General features: G+C 43.5%; 1 pseudogene; it reads right to left on the bottom strand.

The window, feature by feature from the left end:
- Positions 1-284: 284 nt before the first annotated feature.
- LOC119917808 lies at positions 285-9,734 on the bottom strand (annotated as a pseudogene).

The raw sequence follows: 9,734 nt of genomic DNA, 5'->3' as shown, positions 1-9,734 counted from the left end.
CCCAACATCAACACCCAAGATTTTGCTTAGTTGGTTTGAGACCTCATAGTTGCAATTTGGTTTTACATTTTTTGTTGACTAGTGCATGTTCCACCATCAAGGTTCAAGGTTTTGTTTTTAAACAAAGTGATTTTATATCACACACACATACATATATATATATATATATATATATATATATATATATATACACACACACACTGTCAAATCAACCTGTGCTAGAAATAAACACAGCAGAATGTAGCTTTTGGTATCATTTTTATTTTAAACCCCATGGGTTTTTTTGGTTTTTAGTAACCAAACAAAATCACAATATGCAATGTGTTTGTATTATAACTGTGTGTTACCAGCTCCCGAAGGTGACTTGTCCCCTAAAGATAAATAAAAAAGAGAAAAAACATGGTTATTAATTCCATATAGTTCATTGTTTTGAGACATCGGCCCTGAGACCAAATTATCATTCATACTCACAACTGATTGGTCCAACGGTGAGGGGCATCAAAGGATCAGAGCTGGAAACAGAGCGGTACGTCCTACTTGTGCAATGCTACATGGTGGGAGAGGGTGTAAAAAGAGAGATACCATCAAATCCCAGTGTTTAAGCAGCATTGAACATGGATTGACAATGCTATTGTTGAAGTGACATGTGTGACTTACTGGAACACAGGAGAAGCTCCTTTGGTCACACAGGCTGAGGCTGCAATGAAGGAAAATGTCTCGGTATTCATTCTGGAGCAGGAACAACAGGGCAGAGAAACGAGCTTGCAGGGACGAGCCGCTCTCAGTCACTGACACCTGTTGGCGGTCAGTGGGACACCTGGCAGAGAGGATGGAGAGGGTCATCAGGGCTATTACACATCTCTATACATTTAACTTTTTCCCATTTATATTATCCTCCACAAACCATCTGCTGGTGCTCTAGAGGGACACTTACTTGTTCTGGATGAGATAGTATCTCATGGGGTCGTCAGGGTTTGATGAGTGAGTGGCATGGCAGTCTTCCAGAACGACTGCAAAGCGTGGATCTCTCTCCTCCACAGAAACGCCCACGTACAACGGTGACCCCACTGGCAGGATGACCTGGCCTGCTGGATAAGTCTCAGTGTAGCTGGAGTTGTGGAACAGAGACATGGAGGCTCTAGCTTTGGATCCCGAGCCTGAAAGGCCACTTTCCAGCCTGTCAAGAAAATATGCTTTTTTGTTATGGCTTTTTTTTATTGCTTTATTCTTTTTTATCCCAGAAAGGTCTTGACATTTCTCTTTGATTAAAGCTGTTTCTTTCATTCAGATACAAACAAATGGCAACTACTTAAAATGTTCTTTTCATTGTATATCAGCTAGATAGCATAACCATCCCTCTGGTGTCTTCAGGTACATCCTCGCTGTGGTGCCTAAGGTTTCTGTACTGTTGTGGTGCTTCATGCCATAATCAGGGGACTAACTGTTAACTAGGATGGATACATACCATACACCATATTATTTATACTGAATTATAGAGGGCACGCTTATGCTGTCTCCACTGGCACTAGATTATTGGATTCATCATTAGACTAAAACAGGATTAAAATAGCACACTTATATATCACTTGCCACTGTGAATTATATGAAACAGTTGGATAGTCATCACGGACATCTAGACTAGGATCTATAAGGCCTTGCTTTCTAATTTGCAGATGTATTTATCTGTGTGTTACAACAATGCTGATCAGCAAGATCGAAAGAATTTCACTCTATTTAAGCTTCTGTGTGGAGGATTTGAAAATGACTGACTTTAGTGACTCCTAGTGGTTATATCAAAAAAGACACTGTTAGACAGCAATGTATGCAACAAATATACTAGACCAATTTTCACCAGATTTGCCATAATTTTTGTGATGTGATGTCATCAGGAACTTTATTATCATAAAATTGGTTACATTCAGTAAAAGGCTACTTACGGCAGGAATGGTCTGACAGCCACATTCAGGCTTGCGTTTGTGTCCAGGGGATAAGCACAAGAGAAAGGAAGACTCACAGGAACGACGAAGGACCCATTTCTTATTGGGTAGAACTGTTGGAGTAGATGGCATGAGTGCGGTTGGTCTGAAAGACAGAGGATTAAATGATCACTCAGTTGAATGATTATGTCAACTTGAGAGGATTTTCTGTTAGCATCAGCATGAGCAAGTGGTTAGAGAAACTGTAATTGTCACTGTATCCCTCTCCATTCTTGGTGACCTGACCTCCCTGAAGAAGAGATTTACAATTTGGGGAAAGATTCTCCAGTCAAGACTATGTGCTAAATAGTCCAGTTATGTGACGTCTGCAAAAACCCATGTGGCCTGAAGATCCACCAGACCAGACCAGTTGTTATCTTTATGAGATACAGGAGTTGCCACACAGGAGTCCCCCTACAGTGACCAGAACCTTCGTGTACTGCAAGCTCCACGCCAGGGCGGTTCTGAACACTGAAAGGGCAAGGGGCCAGCAGCTAACAAATAGAGAGAGTGGCTCCAGTTTGATGAGGATATGGACGGGATCCTAGAAGCACAGCCAGAAGTGATGCAGATCAGAAGTGCCAGTCAGTGTCAACCATCATTGTCAACACTGCTGCTGAGGGGTTTGGCATTCAGAAGCAGTAAATGAGGCTCCCCAGTAGCTCACAAGGTAGAGCCAGTACCACATATCAAGGCTGAGTTACCACAGGAGCCTGGGTTTGAATTCAGTAAAGGGACTGGGCTGGATGCAGAGACCAAGACCTGGGGGACTGAAGGGCTTTCATGCCAGAACAAATGCCACAGTTCAAACCAGGGAGCCTTGAAGTGAAGCTAAAACAAGCTCAGCCCAGGCCCTCTTAAGGTCTACAAGAGGTGCCCCAGGCTCTTGTTATGCCAAGCAACATAAGCTTGGCACCAGCTGGAGAAGGGGATCATTTCTGAATGCACCATTTCAGTGATCCTGTTTGCCATGAACATGGTTGTCGAATCAGCAAATGTGAAGTATAGAGACTCTGTCACCATGTCTGGTGTTCCACAGCTCCATTGATGGCTTGATAATAACAACATCAGCGTCTAAATGCAGATGGATCCTCAAGGGTCCTGAGAGATTAATCACCTGGGCCCGGTTGAGTTTTAAAACTGGTCAAGGTCCATGGTCTTAAGGAGGGATTAAGTTAATAAGAAATTCTGTGTCTTCCTTGGAGGTATTCAGATTCACTGAGAGGCCAGTTAAGAATTAAGCAGTCCATAGCACGCTCTAGGACACAGCTGTACTCCAGGAGACCAAGGTATTTGATGTATGACAGGCAGAGGAGGATAGCTCTGGGTTGCTGGGAAGTTAAAGGCCTGGCTCAATCAACATGGGATCCAGGTGTTTTGTGACCGTTGCTGTTTAATGAGGAAGATCAGCCACTTCTTGCCATGGTGGCTGTGACTTCCACAAAGTCTGAGCAGCCTTGTCTTATAAGCAGAATCACAAGCTACAGTGACCCTTCAGCTGCCTGACTGAGGAGTTTGTGGTTACTTGGGCAAGGGTGGTGGTTTTTAGGGGTGATTTTTAAAATGTGATATCGACAGCAGTAGCATTATGCTAGATTTATGGGTTTAACCCTGAACAGAAACATACATTGCACATAAGATAGCATAATAATACATCTTAGCTGTAAGTGGCAGTGGCAGTGACAGCAGCTGAAGATTCAAGGTGCCCACAGCTAAAGAAGGGGGCACAAGATACATTATTTAAAGGCCCCCAGAATTTGTAGCACTGCCCATGCTGAGCAGATGCACATTATCTGGTAGTTTAAAAAACAACAGGACAACATAAAAATGTCTCTATAGATTAAATAATCAGGTTCACAGCAGAAAAAAACACAAGTTAAGTCTTTACCCTTAGTGTATTTCCACAGGCACCTTCTGTGGCCTGGACTTCGTACCACACTGCATCATCATGCACTTTGACCCAGGAGCAATTGCGGGATGCTAGGTTGCCCGAGAATGGGTTCAAACCAGAAGATGTCAAGCTTGCCATATCCAGCCCCACGTAGAGTTTATCATGGCCACAAATAAGCTCTGCAGACTGGAGTGCAGGATGCTGGACTATAGAGGAAGATATAATGTCAGAGAAGTGTGAGAGAAAGAAGAAAGGAAATTAGATGGTAAATACTTTATACCAATGATGAACTGTATTATGTCAAAACATTTCAAAATATAAAAGGAAACCTACATTCACACACAACGCTGGCATCTTCAATGTGACCGCAGTTGTGGATCCCAAATCCTCGATGTCTGCAGTCTGTTATCGATGATTCATTTCCAAAACAGCTGACATCATCCAGCCAGATGGGTCCACTGCCCTGTCCATAAGCTGCATTTGTTGGTGCAGAACGAGCAGTGCCACAGCCCAGCTGTCTGCACACCACGTTGGCATCCCTCAGGTCCCAGGCATCGTCACACACCGTCCCCCACTGTCCATGATGGTAGAGCTCCACTCTGCCAGAGCAGCGGTTGTCAGAGTTGACCAGCCTCACTGGTGAACCAGCTAACAGAAAAACATGCACATAATACTGTTGATATGGCAAATAACAAATAGTTACTCACTAAGACTTCACTGCTTTTAGCTGTACAAATTTGTATTTACCTTCACACACGACACCAGCATCCTCATGGTGACCGCAATTGTGAGATCCAAACCCACGGTGCCTGCACTGGGTGAGCTTTAATTCGCTGCCTGTGCACGTGACATCATCCAGCCAGATGGGCCCTCTGCCCTGTCCAAAACGTGCACCTTGTGGTGCTGACACGGCCCTGCCACAGCCCAGCTGTCTGCACACCACCTGAGCATCAACCAGGCCCCAGTCATCGTCACACACCGTCCCCCACTGTCCTCGGAGGAAGATCTCCACTCTACCGGTGCAGGAGCTGTTTCCTCCATCGGCCAGGCGGACCTGCCCCTCAACTCCTGTGCTGTTGTCTGCGGATGTTGTGGTGTTAGCTATCACCTGAGCAGAGGTGGTGTTCTGAGGTCTTGGAGTCGGTGTGGTTGGTGAAACTGTGCTGTTGGATCCTGGTTGAACTGAAAGAAAAGTCTCTGTGAAATCACAAGACAACTATAGCCTGCACTGCCAGCTGCAGTCATGAGGAAAAGCCCCCTTTCTTTATTATTGATGTAACTGATTATGTTATTGTTGGGTACAAAATCCATTTATGGATCAACGTATCTTTTTCTTTTAAGAAGAAAGGAAAATAGATGGTAAATACTAAATACCAATGATGAGAACCTCCGTAAACCTCAGTTTGTAATTTGAACTGTATTATGTCAAAACATTTCAAAATATAAAAGGAAACCTACATTCACACACAACGCTGGCATCTTCAACGTGACCGCAGTTGTGGACCCCAAACCCTCGATGTCTGCAGTCTGTTATAGAGGGTTCATTTCCAAAACAGCTGACATCATCCAGCCAGATGGGTCCACTGCCCTGTCCATAAGCTGCATTTGTTGGTGCAGAACGAGCAGTGCCACAGCCCAGCTGTCTGCACACCACGTTGGCATCCCTCAGGTCCCAGGCATCGTCACACACCGTCCCCCACTGTCCTCGGAGGAAGATCTCCACTCTGCCGGAGCAGGAGCTGTTTCCTCCATCGGCCAGGCGGACCTGCCCCTCAACTCCTGTGCTGTTGTCTGCGGGTGTTGTGGTGTTAGCTATCACCTGAGCAGAGGTGGTGTTCTGAGGTCTTGGAGTCGGTGTGGTTGGTGAAACTGTGCTGTTGGATCCTGGTTGAACTGAAAGAAAAGTCTCTGTGAAATCACAAGACAACTATAGCCTGCACTGCCAGCTGCAGTCATGAGGAAAAGCCCCCTTTCTTTATTATTGATGGAACTGATTATGTTATTGTTGGGTACAAAATCCATTTATGGATCAACGTATCTTTTTCTTTTAAGAAGAAAGGAAAATAGATGGTAAATACTAAATACCAATGATGAGAACCTCCGTAAACCTCAGTTTGTAATTTGAACTGTATTATGTCAAAACATTTCAAAATATAAAAGGAAACCTACCTTCACACACGACACCAGCATCCTCATGGTGACCGCAATTGTGAGATCCAAACCCACGGTGCCTGCACTGGGTGAGCTTTGATTCGCTGCCTGTGCACGTGACATCATCCAGCCAGATGGGCCCTCTGCCCTGTCCAAAACGTGCACCTTGTGGTGCTGACACGGCCCTGCCACAGCCCAGCTGTCTGCACACCACCTGAGCATCAACCAGGCCCCAGTCATCGTCACACACCGTCCCCCACTGTCCTCGGAGGAAGATCTCCACTCTACCGGTGCAGGAGCTGTTTCCTCCATCGGCCAGGCGGACCTGCCCCTCAACTCCTGTGCTGTTGTCTGCGGATGTTGTGGTGTTAGCTATCACCTGAGCAGAGGTGGTGTTCTGAGGTCTTGGAGTCGGTGTGGTTGGTGAAACTGTGCTGTTGGATCCTGGTTGAACTGAAAGAAAAGTCTCTGTGAAATCACAAGACAACTATAGCCTGCACTGCCAGCTGCAGTCATGAGGAAAAGCCCCCTTTCTTTATTATTGATGTAACTGATTATGTTATTGTTGGGTACAAAATCCATTTATGGATCAACGTATCTTTTTCTTTTAAGAAGAAAGGAAAATAGATGGTAAATACTAAATACCAATGATGAGAACCTCCGTAAACCTCAGTTTGTAATTTGAACTGTATTATGTCAAAACATTTCAAAATATAAAAGGAAACCTACATTCACACACAACGCTGGCATCTTCAACGTGACCGCAGTTGTGGACCCAAACCCTCGATGTCTGCAGTCTGTTATAGAGGGTTCATTTCCACAGTGACATCATCCAGCCAGATGGGTCCACTGCCCTGTCCAAAGCTGCATTTGTGGTGCAGAACGGCTGCCACAGCCCAGCTGTCTGCACACCACTGGCATCCTCAGGTCCCAGGCATCGTCACACACCGTCCCCCACTGTCCTCGGAGGAAGATCTCCACTCTGCCGGAGCAGGAGCTGTTTCCTCCATCGGCCAGGCGGACCTGCCCCTCAACTCCTGTGCTGTTGTCTGCGGGTGTTGTGGTGTTAGCTATCACCTGAGCAGAGGTGGTGTTCTGAGGTCTTGGAGTCGGTGTGGTTGGTGAAACTTCTGATGTGTTCACCTCTGTTAACAACAGACAACAGTGAGACACTCGTGCTAAGCCAGTGAGATTTTTTTGGTCCGTAAATTATTCATTCACTTTAAGAACAAGAAGACATTAGTTTCTTCACTACTTTCTTAAAATATAAATGAATGCTTTAGATGAGAACATTGCATTTGTTGTTACAGTGTAAAGATGTTTAAAATGGAATAATACCTGCACAGTATGCAAGTGAGCAAGTGGAAGGCTTTACAAGTTTATAGACGTAGTAGTTTCCATAGCAGAGCTTGACATGGATGGTGTGTGTCGGAAAAGTGCAGCAGCTGTGCCAGGAATTACACACAGTACGATTTACTATTTCATCAGACTGTGTGGGATGAGGCTCTGTTATCCACATAGTAGCATGGGTTCCACACCTGTTTTCAGGTATACACCTCTCTGGAATATGAGCACTGGTTTGCCACAGTAACAGGCGATACCAGCCTTGCCAGTTAACATTTCGGTCACAGTGAATGACTATTTGATGTGTTATTCGTTGAACGCCAGTCGTCATTCAGTACGTGTAGTGCTCACAGGGGTCAGCACAACGGAGAACCCCATTATAACTGATGCAGTCCATGCCTGAAGGACAAACTGTGTTTCCACAGTTGAACTGGACATATTGAGAGGAGGGGCTCGATCTTGAGCTGGAGGAAGACTCCAAACATTGGAAAGAGCCTGGGGTGTTTTGGCAAACCTGGGGTGGCATGCACGGTGAGTCTGGAAGGGAACACTCGTCAGTGTCCACACAGCCACTGTCTGGTGACCAGTGATAACCTTGGCTACAGCAAGAAGAGTCACTGCAGAGTTTTGCATTGTAACAGGCGAGACCATCGCCTACAAATCCATCTTTACAGACACAAGAGAGCGCCGGGCTGGTGAGAGAGTCTCCTCTTTCTCGTGACTCCAGGCAGGTGGCTTCATCATGACATGAATCACAACTGGAGACAAGTGTCCCTGTGAAAAGTAAGAGGATAGTTTGTGCATGATGTAAGTAATTTGAAGTAGCTTTTCCAGGTAAAACGGTGAAACTACAGTGAAATTACATGCAATTGGCGTAATGAACAAAACTAATTCAGGATCATTTATGTTTAGTTATCCTATGAGTACAATTACACAGAAAACATCTGTTCAAATCTCACTGTAGAGTTATACCAGAGGTGCAATCACCATCAAAGTTTACCACTGTTTATTTTATTTTCAAGGATTTTCACAACTGAATGCAAGATTTTACGTGGTCTCTTAATACTGTGTCATGGTTGATTATTATTACAAAGGCAGTTCAGGTAGAAAGGACTTTGTGTTATGGTTTTGGGTTTGACTTTAGCTATGTCCTGGTTTATTTTATGAGAGTCCTCCTTCATGTGTCTTGGATTACTTTACTTTACTTCCTGGGATTATGTGTTTTTCAGGACAGTTTTGATTGTCTGCCCACCCTGATCCTAATCTGGAGCAGTGTTGGGAAGGTTACCAATTAATTTATCAAAGTAATGTAAGGACTATGGCAGGAAATTGCAAAGGAATACATTGTGCACATGAAAAACATGCAGAGCAACAAAATGAACATTATTCAACATATAGCCGAGCTTTTTACAGATAATGTTCAGATGTAACCCCCAATGTAATCATGAACATTTTCATTAGTAACTGTAATTTAGTTATACATTTTTCAGTAAATGTAGCGGATTACAGTTAAATTTATTTTGTAATTAAATTATTTAACAAAATTACATGTAAATAGTTACTCCACAACATTCGTCTGGAGTTGTTTCAATTCCACATGTTCCATGTTACCCTGTTTGAAAAACTGTTTAACATTTTATGTTAAATTTTTGTCTGGACCAGGAAGTTTTCTAATGAATATCTGAAAATTATATAATCATGTAATATTGATATTATAGAAAAGCAAGGGTGAAATTATGTACCAGACAGCTAATTTGGAGGTGCATTTATAAAAAAGCCATCTTAACTTTTATTATTGAAGTTAATGTAAGAATAATATGGCTTCACTAAATCACTGGAATAGAAATACTGACAGTGCCAAATAAAATGTTTTATCCTAAATCAACTTAAAGAGAAATTTGGGGAAATTTAAAGTTAACAAGTTCTTTTATGAACTATGTAATTCATCCCAATGTTGTTGGTGCCTGAATTTATAATTTGTGTGTGGAGAAAGAAAGGCAGAGTACTATTTAATTAAAGACTTTTAATTGAAGTGCATCCATGCATGACACAGAAGGAGCAAAGGAGCCACACAAAAATCTATTTAAATGTGTTTTTTTTTTAAGTACAATTACACCCAAGATGACAAGATGTTACATGACCTACCTGAAGTGCTTCCTGTTAAAATCTGCAAAATTAGGAGCAATAACAAACCCCCAGGCACCCCCATTATGGACCACATCCACGACACCAACTTGCTGAAAAAACAAAAAAGAAGTCTTAAAATCACATTTTCAAAAGATGCTGCCATATTCATTACTTTGCCAGACATTGTTCTTACCTTTGAAAGACTGTGGGAACCCAGGAGTTAGTGACAGTGAATATCTCCCAGT

Source organism: Micropterus salmoides, unplaced genomic scaffold (assembly GCF_014851395.1).
Source record: "Micropterus salmoides isolate LMB-PRFRI ecotype aquatic unplaced genomic scaffold, ASM1485139v1 Ms_hic_scaffold_225, whole genome shotgun sequence".
Classification (NCBI taxonomy): domain Eukaryota; kingdom Metazoa; phylum Chordata; class Actinopteri; order Centrarchiformes; family Centrarchidae; genus Micropterus; species Micropterus salmoides.
The sequence above is the reverse complement of the archived record's forward strand: the minus strand, read 5'-3'. Positions and strand labels throughout refer to the sequence as shown.